Genomic DNA, 13,139 nt, shown 5'->3' with positions numbered 1-13,139 from the left:
GAGCGCCCAGCACACAGGACGGCTGCAGAGAGGCTGAGCAGCAGGGGGAGCGGGGTAGGGGGCGGGATTCTGTCTACCATGCACTATTTGGGTTGATTATGGGAAAGGATTTGAACAAATCTCACAGAGAACAAAAGGTTGCAGCTGCAATATCCTAACTACTGAGAAATGCACCAGCTGGGTTTTGCCTTTGAGGCTCCATGACTGCTCCCCACTTCCTCCACTTCTCAAGCACGGGGCCTACGGGCCTACGGCGGGAAGCGCGTTGCAGCGCACGGTCAGAGGAGCCCAGTTCCGGCGCAGCGCCCTTCCTTACAGCCACGTGACCTTGAGCACACCGCTTTTGTCTTTTAGCTTCAGTTTTTTTTGTGGGAAAAAAAATGGGTAAGCATACTTATTCTACAATTGACTTTATTAAATAATATAAAAAATTATTTGTATTTTTCGTGGTGTAATATGGCTTTGAGAAAACAAAGTTACCTAGGATTTGATTTAGAATACTCTAACAAAAAAGAAGGAGGTAGGGAACAAATGAAACAGGGTGGGCAAAATGTTGATAATTGTTGAAAGAGGAGTCTGGGTTTGAAGGTCTGTTGCAGTCTACCCTCTACTTTTGTGTTTGAAGTTTTTCATACTTAAAGATTGTGAGAATAAGACACATTTTGCATTCCAGTAGGATTGATGAGATAATGGATAGGAATGTGCTTTCAGAAACAGTATCGTGCTGTAGAAGAGGTTCTCTCCACACTGGTGTTCTAACCGAATAACTGTGAGGATGCGCTTCTCTCAATAGTCAAATTCCGCTGTAAGAACTGTAACATATCCAGGCAGCAGACCCGTCAAGGAAACCATCCTCACTGCCTCTAAATGAAGGGAAGATCAGCAGCGTCTTATGTGACAGAAGGTAGGGTTCGTGTCCATCCCCAACAGGTTTCAATTGTCTCTCCTTTTTTTCTGTGTGATGGGTTCTCTGCTACAAGTTCAAGGCTGCCTGTCATTTCCTCTTGGATCTCTTCCCTCCTCTGCCTGGGAGAAATTTTTCCATTTCTTCCTCTCCTGGGTTCTCCTTGCTCTTGTCCTCACATTAAGGAGAGGCAGAACAGGTGGACAAGGAAGATACTCAGAAGAGAGTTGGGTCAGGCCAAGGGCAGGGGTCAAGGCCAGCTAACCTGTACTGGGTGAGGTCCCTGGGCTGCTGTCAGGCAGCGGGCAGGTTGGTCAGCGTCACTGTTTTTGAGCTCTGGGACAGCACCATGCTGGGTGCTGTTTCTGCAAAGACGACTAAGATTGGTCCCCTGTCCCAAGGAACTCACAGAGATGGTGGAGAAAGGCAGATAAACAGGTGGCTATGAAATGAATTAAACTCCAGGGAGAGACAAATGTAAATAAGATCAACAGAGTCTCAGAGAAGAATCCCTAACCTTGCCTCTGGGTGGGGTGGGGAGCTGTGTAGTGATCAGGGCAGTTTCTCAAAAAGAGTGACTCTTGAACTCAGTGTTGAGTATTCATAGGTAGAAGGAAGAAGATATTGCAACAAACCTGTGCCACAGGTGAGTGTGTGCCTAAGTGGACAGACACTCTTCCTCCTCCTCCCTTTTCTGTAGCCCTCCTCTTGGAAGAATTCTCCAATCAAGTGTTGCTTTATCTAGATGAAATTTTTCACCAGAGGTTGTTAACAAGTGACAAATGATTGTAGGACCACAGAAAGAGCCCAGGTAGGTTGACAGAAGGAGAAAAGAATGACTTTGGTTACACTAGTTAGGAAAGACGTGGATAGCTCTCACACCTACCTTAGGTGTGTTGCTGGACTATACCATCAATCCAAGATGAAGCCCTTTTTCAAATATTTTAAGGTTTTTTTTTTGTTACTTTCTCCCACTAACAGGAAATCCCATTTGTTTTCTGCAACCAATTTACCGTCTGTCACTCCTATTTCCTGTGTTTATTTTGGATGATTGAGTCTGATGTTTCTCTTCATCATAATTATCTTCCTTTGACTCTGAGGTCTATTATCCTGTCCACATTAGCCATGTTAGTTTATTATTCATAAGTTTTAGAAAACACGAACAAACAGAATCATTAAAAACACTGTCTATCAAAAAAAAAAAAAAAGGCCCTTGCTTGTTAGCATGCACTGGGCACAGTGTGCTCACATGGTGAGTGTCTTTGCTTCTCATTCTCGAGAAGTCTGTCCTTGCGTTTCCTTCCTTTCTAACTCTATGCCCAACCAGGGTGGTCTCATCCAATCCCTGCTTTCATCTTGGTTGATGTCTCCCAGTGATAGCTTCCACCTCCCTCATGACTTCCAGACCTATCCGTCCAGCCGATACTGGACACCTCCATTTGAACGTTCCATGGGCTCCTCAAATTTATCTTTGCCACTTTAAGCTTGTTCTATTTCTTATATTTTCCAGTACCAGATACTCAGCCCCATGCAAGACACCTGGGAGCCACACTGGACTCTACCTACCCTCCCTGAGGCTGCTAATGTACTTCAGAATGGAGTGACTCTCCCTCATCCCAAAGGTGTCTCTTACTTCTTCCTGCTTACTCATCCCTCACCTCTTAAATCAACTGCTGCCACTGCTTCCAAAGCAATTCCTTAAAAAACTTGTATCAGTCTTCTGCTTGCTTCTGGTGGCCCTAGGCTTCCCTTGGCTTGTGGTAGCATCACTCCCGTCTCTGCTTCTGTCTTCATGTGGCCTTTTTCCTTCTATGTCTCTCTGTGTCCTCTCCTCTTCTCATCAGTCATCATATTTAGAAACCACCCTAAATCCAAGAGGATTTCAACTTGAGATCCATAACTAACAACATCTGCAAAGACCCCATTCCAAACAAAGCCCCATTCTAGGGCTGCAGGTGGGCATGAGTCTGGGGACGCACTGTGCAATTCACTGTACCACCCAAGCAGTGAGTGGAGAGGGGCCTGCTCTTACCTCCACAAAGGAAATGTCACATTTAAAATGAAATAAAGGAGAAATGTGATTTTGAAAGGACGTTCTCCTCGGCCTGTTTAGATGTCTTTCTTTGTGTTTGGAAGTAGCACTCAATCGGCCATCATTACAGAGCCTGGGGTTCTGTCTGAGCCCCGCGGTCACTCTGGTGCCCATCCAAACACTCCCTCATCAAGAGCCACTCTCTTCTCTTTCCTCAACCTTGTCGTGACCACGGAGGTAAAAGAGAGAAGAGAAAGAGCTCAACAGCAGGAGAGGGACGTGAGTGCGTGGCTCTGGAAGGACTCCTGGGCCTGCGTCTTCAGCACGCCCATACGTGGTCCCAATGTCGGCCCTTCTCGGAAGCAGCGAGAGAAGGCCGTTTACAGCAGTCGGAAGCTTTTTTTTTTTTTTTTAATCTCTTCAAATTTTACTCCATCTTTTAATTGGCTTATTTTTGTTTGTTTGTTTGTTTGTTTGCTTATTGCTGAGTAAATATGGTCAAACAATGTGTAAGACTGAAAACCTGTAGAGGAAAATCTTATGAAAGACTCAAACCAGCAGAGAACACTGAAGAATGACAAGAATAATCAGAAATGAGGCAAGAGAGGAAAACGGCATGAAACATCACAGGCAAGTTCCAGCTGAGAATAACCAACAAGCAATCAGCCAGGAAAAGCCCTGACTTAGGGAAGACGGATTCAAAATGTAAGACCACAGCGTGAAACGGCAAGAACAGAGAGAAACACTTTGCAGACGCTCCGTGGAGGCCGACGGAATGGAAAGGCCTCACTCAGGCCTGCTCTGAAAACACTCTCAGAGCTCTTTATGCACAAAGCAATAAAAACTGTAGCGGTCATGTTCAAGTGCCCTCAGCACTGCTTCCACATCAAAGATACCACTTTGGTCGTTGGATTCCTTTAATGTTTGATCTGAGAAAAACATGACTGTTTATTGAGCTTGCAGTAAAATAAATGAACATAAATTAGGCCATTAATCTTTTATTAATGCCTGCTCGGCCATCCTATGCTCATGTAGTGTGGCCAAGAATTTTCCACCTGGCCTTGACCAGGATGCCTTGAACTTTTGAGTGACATGCGCTAAGACTGAATTTGAGAGTCCTCTGTGAGTGTGACCATTTCGATGTGTCTGTTAAGTCTGCTTCCCTTTTCTGTTAAATTTAGCCTGAATGAATACACTTCCACCTCCACCATTCAGATACCTGGCAAAATTAGTTAACTTCTTGAAGGCATAGAAGTTTTTTGTAGGAAAATTCCTGTTACAGAAAAAAAAAAAAAATCACAAATTTTCCAACATCAAAGTGTTCTGATTTTAGCTACCTACAGACTTTTTCTAAGTTTACTTTTGCAAAACAAAAAAGCATTCCACTTGATAGAATGCATTTCAATGCATCCAAAGTAATTAAAATAAGATAAAGCATCTACTTCACAAAGGGATATTATGTTAGCAAAATTAAACATTTTTTAAAGTTTGAAGCTATCATACTATCTGAAGGCATCTGCTGAGTCATCTCATCCTGAGAGGTGACAAGGTAGCACAAGTCAAGGCCAGCCTGCTTCGTGGGTGCCCTGCTTGTACCCTCCTGTGGTACACAGGCCTAACACCCAGTTGCCAGCATCTGCACGTCGTTGCCTGAGGGCTTCTCTAACAAGTGGAGACCACTCTGTCCTTCCGCAAAGCAGGTTGGAAGTTCTGCAGACATAACACACCTTGAGAACAGCTCTCAAACAACCACTGGTAGGAGATAATGTATAGATAATGCATAAATACTCCAGCTTCCTTGTCCCTTGCATGCAATTACTCTGAGGAGGGTCTTATGTTGGCTCCCAGAGTCCCCAGATGTATTATGTCATTAAACTCAGTGACAACCAGCCTGATAACACGAGCTTTCCCTCCACCTTTCACTTCTCCCTATTTCATTGGTCTCTCCTTCACCTCGTAACTAAATTAACTACCTATACTCAAATCCTCATGTTTTTGGATTGGCTTCTCGAGGAAACCAAACTAAGACAATGTTAATGTCTCAATTCATTAATATTTAAGCAGGAATCTAAAAACTTCTAGTTCTTATGGACCTGAGGACTTAAGCAATTTTCAATATCTTTAGTCTTGGGAAAATTCTCGATGTAAATTGTCACTCATGGTTCTTACTAAAATTTAACTGCATCTGTTTAAACATTTCCATATTCTCTTACTGACTGATTCTTTCAGTAAGTATCTCTGAGCACTGAAAAAAATTATCATCATGCTAACTGATGTCTTAACTGGTACTGCCCCAACCAAAAGAACAAAAATTTCTGAACATCATGGAGTGACTGTGTACTTACAAGGAAATAATGATGGTTGCATGGGACATAAACCTCTTGAGATTTGCCCACATCTTTCTCTCTCTTTTCTTCTTCCTCTGCCTCCTCCCACCCCCATCCCCCCTCTCTCTCTCTGTAGAACCCTGAGACCCTCTACTTTCACACTTGGACAAAGCACCCCATCATCGGGCCTAGAATCTGGCTTCCAGAATCCCACACATGGGAAAGCTCCCAATGGGTGATATTATGCTGATGGAAGAGAGGGGATAGGAAGGAGCCGAGCACATGGCTCCCTCCCCTCCTTCAATGGGCCACTCAGAGATGTGGCTCGTCAGCTGGCCCTTCCAGAGAGGTCCTGATTGCCCAGTGCCCACGCTCCTGAGCTACTGCTATGTCTCCGGCTTGTGCGGCGCACCATATCACTGCCCCGCGTCCTTCCCGTCTCACTTCCCTTCTGTCCTGCCTCCCAACGCTCTGGCTCGCACCTCTCACGCACTGTCAGTACCTTAGTGCTGCCTCAGTCTCTGCTTTCTGGAGGACTCGCGGCTGTGGTGATGATCCAGTCCTTTGGCATAGGTTCTTTTACGTCTGCTTTAGGCATGAATTCTGCGTTTTTTCTCCAGAATTAACTTGTACCATGCACACTATTTACTTCCGAACTACTTCATTTGGATTCTGTTCCCTTGGGTTGAAGTATGGTTGGAAGGTACTTAAGGTACTTTAAAGACTTTAAGAATGTTTGAGGTGGTTCCAATTTGGGACAGCATTGCCTACGAGGTTCGGATCCAGACCATTTTGCCAGTTGACTATCGGCACGTGTTTGATTGTTTGCTGATTCGGCAGGAATCAATTTGGGAGCTTCAGCTTCAAATGTAAAGTGGGAGGTAAATAAGATGATCCAATTTATTGTGAGAACCTCATACTACTGTTGTGAACAATGAATTAAATACTGTTTAAAAAATATAAAGCGATTTAAATATACACAGGGTTGTTATTGGCATCCTGAAATATGTGGCATAATTGTTTTCTAATGCAGAGTAAATCGTTAACACTTCATTATTAGGTGACAGCGACGTATGTCAGAAAAGTGGGTCAAGGAGCAGACTCCGAGCATCGCCTCCTTTAATCCTTCAGAGGCGTTTTTGCTCTGCTTTTATGACAGCACTCTAATGGAGGGTGCTAACACCTAACCCCCTCGCCCTTCTGGGCATCCTGCCAATCAAAGCCCTCTCTGTCTTCCAACCCAGGCAGCTTTATTCGCCAATCATGCCCTTGTTACTTGTGTGGAATTAAATATTCCTCATTTCATGAGATTATGGTAATAGCAGAGGATAGGTTTTATTTATTTCTCTAATAAAAATAAGAGTTGCCAATCCTACGCTGTCTTTCCTCATTTTTAATGAATATTTTATTGGACGTTAAGGTCTGGACATCACCGTTCTGTCTTTCTTTTGCAAACAGTGGCTTGGATATTGTTTTCCACTGCTGTCCGCCTGTTTGGCTGTCCAGACCCAGTTTAGGTTTGTTAGCTTTATGATAAGCAAGCTTTCTACAGCTGGATAAAGATTCATCTTTTGGTGAGAGGCGCAGTGTGAATTCCCACTGCTCAGAACGGTTTGTTGTCTTTTGTCAAGTTCCAATGATGTGAACCATTGTGCTAAAAGAGCTTCTTACCCAAAAGCCCTCCCCACAGCCTATGCCTGTGCCTGAAAGATGGGCTATTAGAGAGTTATTTCCTCGGATTAAATTATCGTTTTCTGGAGTTCAAGATAAAAGAGCAACACAATATTCAATATTCTTCTTAACAAATTGAGAAGACCTTGCATTCCGAGCAACAAGCGTAAATGGCAGCAAAACTTAGGCCGGTTGAGCATGATGAAAAGATGCTACACTGGAAGTAAAGAAAATCTGCCACTTACCTCTCACACAACCCTATTTTCTACGTGGAGATGTAGGAAGGAAGGGAGAAGCTATCTCACATTCTGTACGAAATGAGGAAGGAAGGAAGGAAGGGAGGGAGGAAGGAAGGAAGGAAGGAAGGAAGGAAGGAAGGAAGGAAGGAAGGAAGGAAGGAAGAGTTCTATAAAGGGAAATGAACTGGAAGAACCCTCCTGCTGCAGAGCCCCAGGACCTAGAGATGCTGCTGTTGCAGGAAGGTGTCCCCTTGGTTCAGCCCCAGGAAATGGGCCGCCCACAGCAAAATCGTTCTCAGTTCAAGAACAGACATGATACCAAGAAGGCCTCCATCCTTCCCACAGGAAGAGGCTTACTCATGCATAAAGTATGCTATCACACACATGCTACAAAAATGTGTGCTGGTCCCCAGATCCATCTCGATCTATCTGCATTCTAGGATTTAGAACCTAGATCCATCTAGAACAATCCTCACCTAGATTTGACAATTAACGTATTTGCCACATTTACTCTCATTGCCTCTCATGCTCTCCCTCATTATTGGGGAACTAACTGCATGCATCATGATGCTTTGCTGCTGGTAACTTCGGCAGGCATCTTTGAGAGGAAGAGCATTCTCCTGATAACCACATGGCATAACAATGCCCAGAAAAATTGGCAATAATTCCATAGTGTCACCTAAAATTCAGTCCATGTTCGATGTCTCCAATTGTCCCCAAATATTTTTTTAAGGTTGTTCTTTATTGGACAAGGATTTAATTGAGCTTTTCATCTTATTTTTGGGTTTTATGTCTCTTTAGTCACTTTAATCTAGGACAGTCTCCCTTTTTTCTTTCTTTTTTTTCCCTATTTTAAGACTCCAGACCTGTTTTCTTGCCAGATGTTTCGGGTTAGGGAAATATTTAGCGTGTGCATCTTGGTGGAATTTAACTCCCTATATTTCCTGTAAATGCTAAGTTAGGTCTGAAGCATAGTCTCGCCTTCACCTTTAACGGCACTGAACCTGTTCTCTCTGTAGAACAGCTTCCATCAGTCACGTTTCCAGGTTACAGAACTTTTGGGATTTATCATTTCTTATTTATCCAGCACATACATGGTAGTTCTCTCCTTATCACTCACTAAGGCATCCCATTACAAATTAACTACCTTGTGACTGAGGAACATGGCACAAATCACTGGAGAGCACCATTGACTTCTGCCTCTTCTCCCTCGTTGCATGAACACAATTAATGTCCAGGGCTTGGAAGCAAAGGGGATTATGAGATCCTGGAGAAATTTCTCTCTAACTCTTAATCCCTTTCAATCTCATCTGACCTGGCAAGCGGGGCATTTTCCCCCCACTCAGATGCCACATCTGGACACCATTTCCTCCATGTTCCTTCTTACGTGAAGCTGTCCTGGGTCCACGACCACATTCGGTGGGCAGTGTCAGAGAACTCTGCGATGCTGCTGAACGGGGCCTGAGCGCCTTCCCTCCTGAGTCCTCCTGCTACAAGGAGATTTCCACAGGAAGAATGAGTGAGGCAATAAATCACATAACGTAGGTCAAGAAAGGTGGAAAGAAAGAGGTGATTTCTGATGAATCCTTGCTTTACTGGTTTTCTATCACTTGGATCTGAAAAGCAATATAGGTTTTCCACATCAGGACAGTTGGAGCCCCACAAGCCAGTTGCAATAACACCAGCCAACATTTACTGATTGGGCGCTTTAAGCCAAGCACCCATCTTGTACGTAATTATCCTATTGAAATCCTTGTACTCTGTGAGTTAGGTATGATTATTATCTGTAAATTTGAGACATGGAAAGGTTAAGCAGCTTTCTGTCGGTCACACAGGAATTAATTGGCGGAGCTGAGATTCAACACCAAGCATATGAGATTCTTGAGCCTGAGCTTTAACCACTGTGCTAGTCAGTGACTTTTCCACGTGGCCCAAGAGAAAGCATCGGGGAAGGAAGAGGCTGCCTCTGAGCCACCCTTGACCTCAAACATGCCTATCATTGGGTTCTCTGGCCTGATAGGCCACAAGATACAGCAATAAGCATGTGGTTGAGCAAGTCAGTTCTGTGGCAGTCCCTGTCACATCAAAAGAAGCAAAATGGCCTCTAACGATGAACGAGGGGTGTGGCCGGCAACTGGGAATCTGTGCACAGATTGACAGATTCACTTTCCTCCCGCTTGACTCCCCTCCTCTAGATCTGCTCATTCTATACCTGCTGGGACACCCAACAGGATCTTGACAGGAACAGATGCAGCGTTAATTCACGCCTTGTTGATAAAACTCCAAGCAGCTGCTCCCCGCGCCAACCCCAAAAATGAAAACAAAAGGCTGCTTTGGGAGGGTATACACTGGGTGCGCCTGGCACTGCTGGGTGACTAGGCGAGGTCAGAGCTGGGACCGCACCGTTCCGGCTGTTGATGACATTACATCCAGGCGATCGGTGACCCGTGGGCAGGATGAGGGCAGCGTCAGCCTGCGTCTGGACCAGTGTTGCTTCATCAACACGCCATCTCTGACCTCACCTTCGTTGTTATTTCCTCAAAAGCTTCAGAAAACCATCTGGACAGCAGAAACAATGACATCAAGGCACACGAAATACTGTCGCGCAGTATTTTGCAGGCGCGGTGTCTCTGCACAGTGTGTTTTGCATCTTTTTGCTAAAACATCGAAGTGGAGACACTTATGAAAGAAACGCAAATTGAAATGAAAAAGACACCTTTTTGGTTTGTATTTTACATTTCGGATTGGCAAAGACTTAAAAGTTTACTAAATCCCAGGGTATGTGAAGGTGGAGGGAAATCATCCTTTTTATAGATGGTTTTGGTCAAATATGAAGACCTCTATGGAGGGAATGATAATATCTATAAAAAAAAGTTTTAGTCACACACCCTTCGACATGGCAACTCCACTTCCTGAAATTTATCTTACAGATATATTTACATAAGTGTACCAAAATATACAAAGAATGTTCACTGCAATATTATAAATTTTAAATATATATAACTTAAATGTCCATCAATAGGGGATTGGTATACAAATTAAAGTACAGTTTAAAAAGACTATTATGTAGCTATTAAAAAGGATAGAATAAATCTGTATACGTTCAAATAAAACATGCCACAATATATTATTAAATATATAAAAAATAGTCATTAACAAAGCAAGTATCATAATAGTGTATACAAATATTAAAATATATGTTTTCAATGTTTGTGCATGCATGGAAAACTCTGGAAGGCTACGTAGGAAAATGTTAACAGTATTTAGCCTTTTATTTTCCATCTTTTATATACTGTTCTTCTATTTGAGTTTTTAAGTGGGCAGGTAGTACATTTATCATTTTTAAAAACTGATTTTTATTTTCTTTGAAATAGTGACACTGGAAATTCCTGGATCATACTCAAAAGTTCCAAGCTCCTCTTTCCTGTAGAACATACAAACCATAAGTACCTCTCAAGGCTGAAAGAAAATAGTTGCAAAAACAGAAAAAGAACGTAAACCATGGTATGCAAAGGGGCCTGTTTTCCTACTGTCCTCAGAGTCCTTCTAGTTTTTCCATTTATTGCAGAAAATTCTATATCATCCATCTAGGACTCCTGGTTCCACGGAGTTTCTCACATGTCAGGTGAAGCCCATCTGGAGTTCAGTCCCCCTGTGTCCCTGGCTCAGTGCCAGGTGACACGAATAATCGGCGGTGGAGGGTCAGGTGTCTAGGTCTCCTTATGGCCTCCCTTTTAACTCTGACACTCAGAGAAGAAGCATCGCTAGCCCCCAAAGGGTCCCCAGTGCTTCCTGGGGGCCTGTGCACGGTGGGACAGAGAGGAAGCACATTTACAGCTGAACTGACCTGTGATAACAGAGCGCAGAGCAGCGGATTGGAATAACTCTGTTTTCTCTTTGTGGGTCGTCAGTCGCCCGCTTTCGTGGTTGGATGCACAGAGTTCAGTGCAGAATGTGATCATCCGGTTCCGATTTAGTTAGAAAAGGTCGTATCTATGATTTCTTCAAAAACAACTTGGATAGGAGAAAACATTAAGTTTTACATTTCAAAAAGTCTAGTTAACTAGATTTATTGTGGCGACCATTTCACGATATACACAAATATGAAACCATTATGTTGTAGACCTGAAATGAGCATAATGTTCTGTGTTAATTATACCTAAAAACACAAATAAAAAATAAAACACAATGTTTTTTAGTTAACACTGAAATAATTTTATTGCTGAGGTAATGGTTAATCTTCACCTTTAGGATTTAAAATAATGTTAGAAGTAATAGCTAATATATAGTGCTTACATAAATAATATTAATAGGTCACCTTTCAACTTAAAAGAAGATCCAGTTGATAAAATAAGATGGTGGTACCAGTAATTTCCAGCCAGGAGAGGGGGACCCTGTACCTTTTGGAAAAGCTCCTATCCCAGTTTTCGACAACCTTCTGACCTACTTCTCCCTCTGCCCACCTTCTTGCCTACCTGCGCATAGTATGGCAGGTGCGGGGAATCAGAACCCATGTGCTGGAGGTGAGTTGGGAAAGCTCCAAAGAGGCCCTTATCCTGGTGTACCCGCCCCTGAGTCCCTGTCCTCGGCGGAAACCACTGACAGAGTAACCCACTGCGAGGCCCGGCGCTATGCTTCTCGTCCTCCGACATTCAATATCTCAAGGAATATCACTTTCCCCAGACAAGGAGACCAGACTGTGTTTCTAAGTTCGCAGAGCTGGAAGGGAATTTGGGTGACCATTCCCCCATCTTTCTGCCTCTAAGCAAGGTTATATTATATTATGGTCTTCACTTTTTCTTGTTCATCAAACTCACCAGGTCTTATCGTTAAACATGCAGAGTCCTAAGCTCCTTTCTCAGAAGTGCTGCTTCAGTGGATGCTGTAGAAGGTCCAGAAGTCTGCATTTTAAGTGAGCACTTGGCGAGGGGAAGGGTGTGTCGGGACCACACTTGGAGAAACACCGACCTCGCACAAAGGAGGTTCTTAAACAAAAAAAAGAAGTTAGTGATTGAATTAATAAACTGATAAAATGACTAAAAAAGAATTCAGAAAACTCTAAAGTAGTGAGTTTTTAATTCTTTTAATCAAAGCATTCGCTCGAATAATTTTTTGTTTTTTAAATCAAAGAATTTTATTTTCCAGTCTGATATGTAGAATAAGCAACCGCCAACTCCTCCAGCTGTTGAGAAAGGCAGTTTCGCGCCCTGCGGGTCCAGCAGGTTGACTGGGAACCCCTGCCCTAACACGCTCAGCAGATGCTGAACGGCACTGAGTTTGGGTGAAAGTGAGTGGAAGGTACTTATCAGTCAGATAAAATCAAAAGGCCTTTCTAATCGCATTGGATTTTAGGCCCAGCAGGGATGGAAGATGTGGGATGCACTCACTCCTTGGCTTGCCTTTCCTCACGCCCCAAACCGCTCATGACTTCCTAGTTTATATCCTTAACCATGTCCTTCCTCTGGGACCCCAGACTCCTCATCCAACCTTCTACTCTACAACTTCGTTAGTCCACAACTACTAGATATCACAGTCTTAACATATTGATTTCCTCAACACACACACACACACACACACACATTCTCTAGGACAGTAAATAGTAACACCATCTATTTAATTGCTTAAGCCAAACATCTAGATTTATTTCTGTAGCAGAGATAATGTTCTGTGTTTCACCAAACTTCATTTCATTTTTCAATTCCTAGGCATACAGGAAGATTATATTTTCTAGCTTCCCTTTTATTCAAGTAGGGGCCGTGGGATATGAGTGGAAACTGCACTTAATGCTTCTGTATCTCTTGCCCTGCCTCACAGGGTCATAGAGATACTGTATTCTCAATGGAGTACAACCATAGATGAAGGAGGCTTCACCTACCTGGGTCCCTGAATGAGTGTACGGAGCAGAGTGCCCTTCCCTCACCACTTACCAGTCAATATTTAGAAACATAACATGAGCTAGAAATGGA

General features: G+C 43.3%; 1 long non-coding RNA gene across 1 annotated transcript; it reads left to right on the top strand.

Moving 5' to 3' along the window:
• The first annotated feature begins 250 nt into the window (after nt 1-250).
• Nucleotides 251-3,333, top strand: LOC107503852. The gene is made up of 3 exons (XR_001595317.2): nt 251-384; nt 794-904; nt 2,415-3,333. It is a non-coding gene; the product is annotated as an uncharacterized LOC107503852 (long non-coding RNA).
• The last annotated feature ends 9,806 nt before the right edge of the window (nt 3,334-13,139 follow it).

The sequence above is a fragment of the Rousettus aegyptiacus genome, unplaced genomic scaffold (assembly GCF_014176215.1).
Source record: "Rousettus aegyptiacus isolate mRouAeg1 unplaced genomic scaffold, mRouAeg1.p scaffold_m13_p_10, whole genome shotgun sequence".
Lineage (NCBI taxonomy): Eukaryota > Metazoa > Chordata > Mammalia > Chiroptera > Pteropodidae > Rousettus > Rousettus aegyptiacus.
This window is presented reverse-complemented; position numbering and strand designations above follow the sequence as displayed.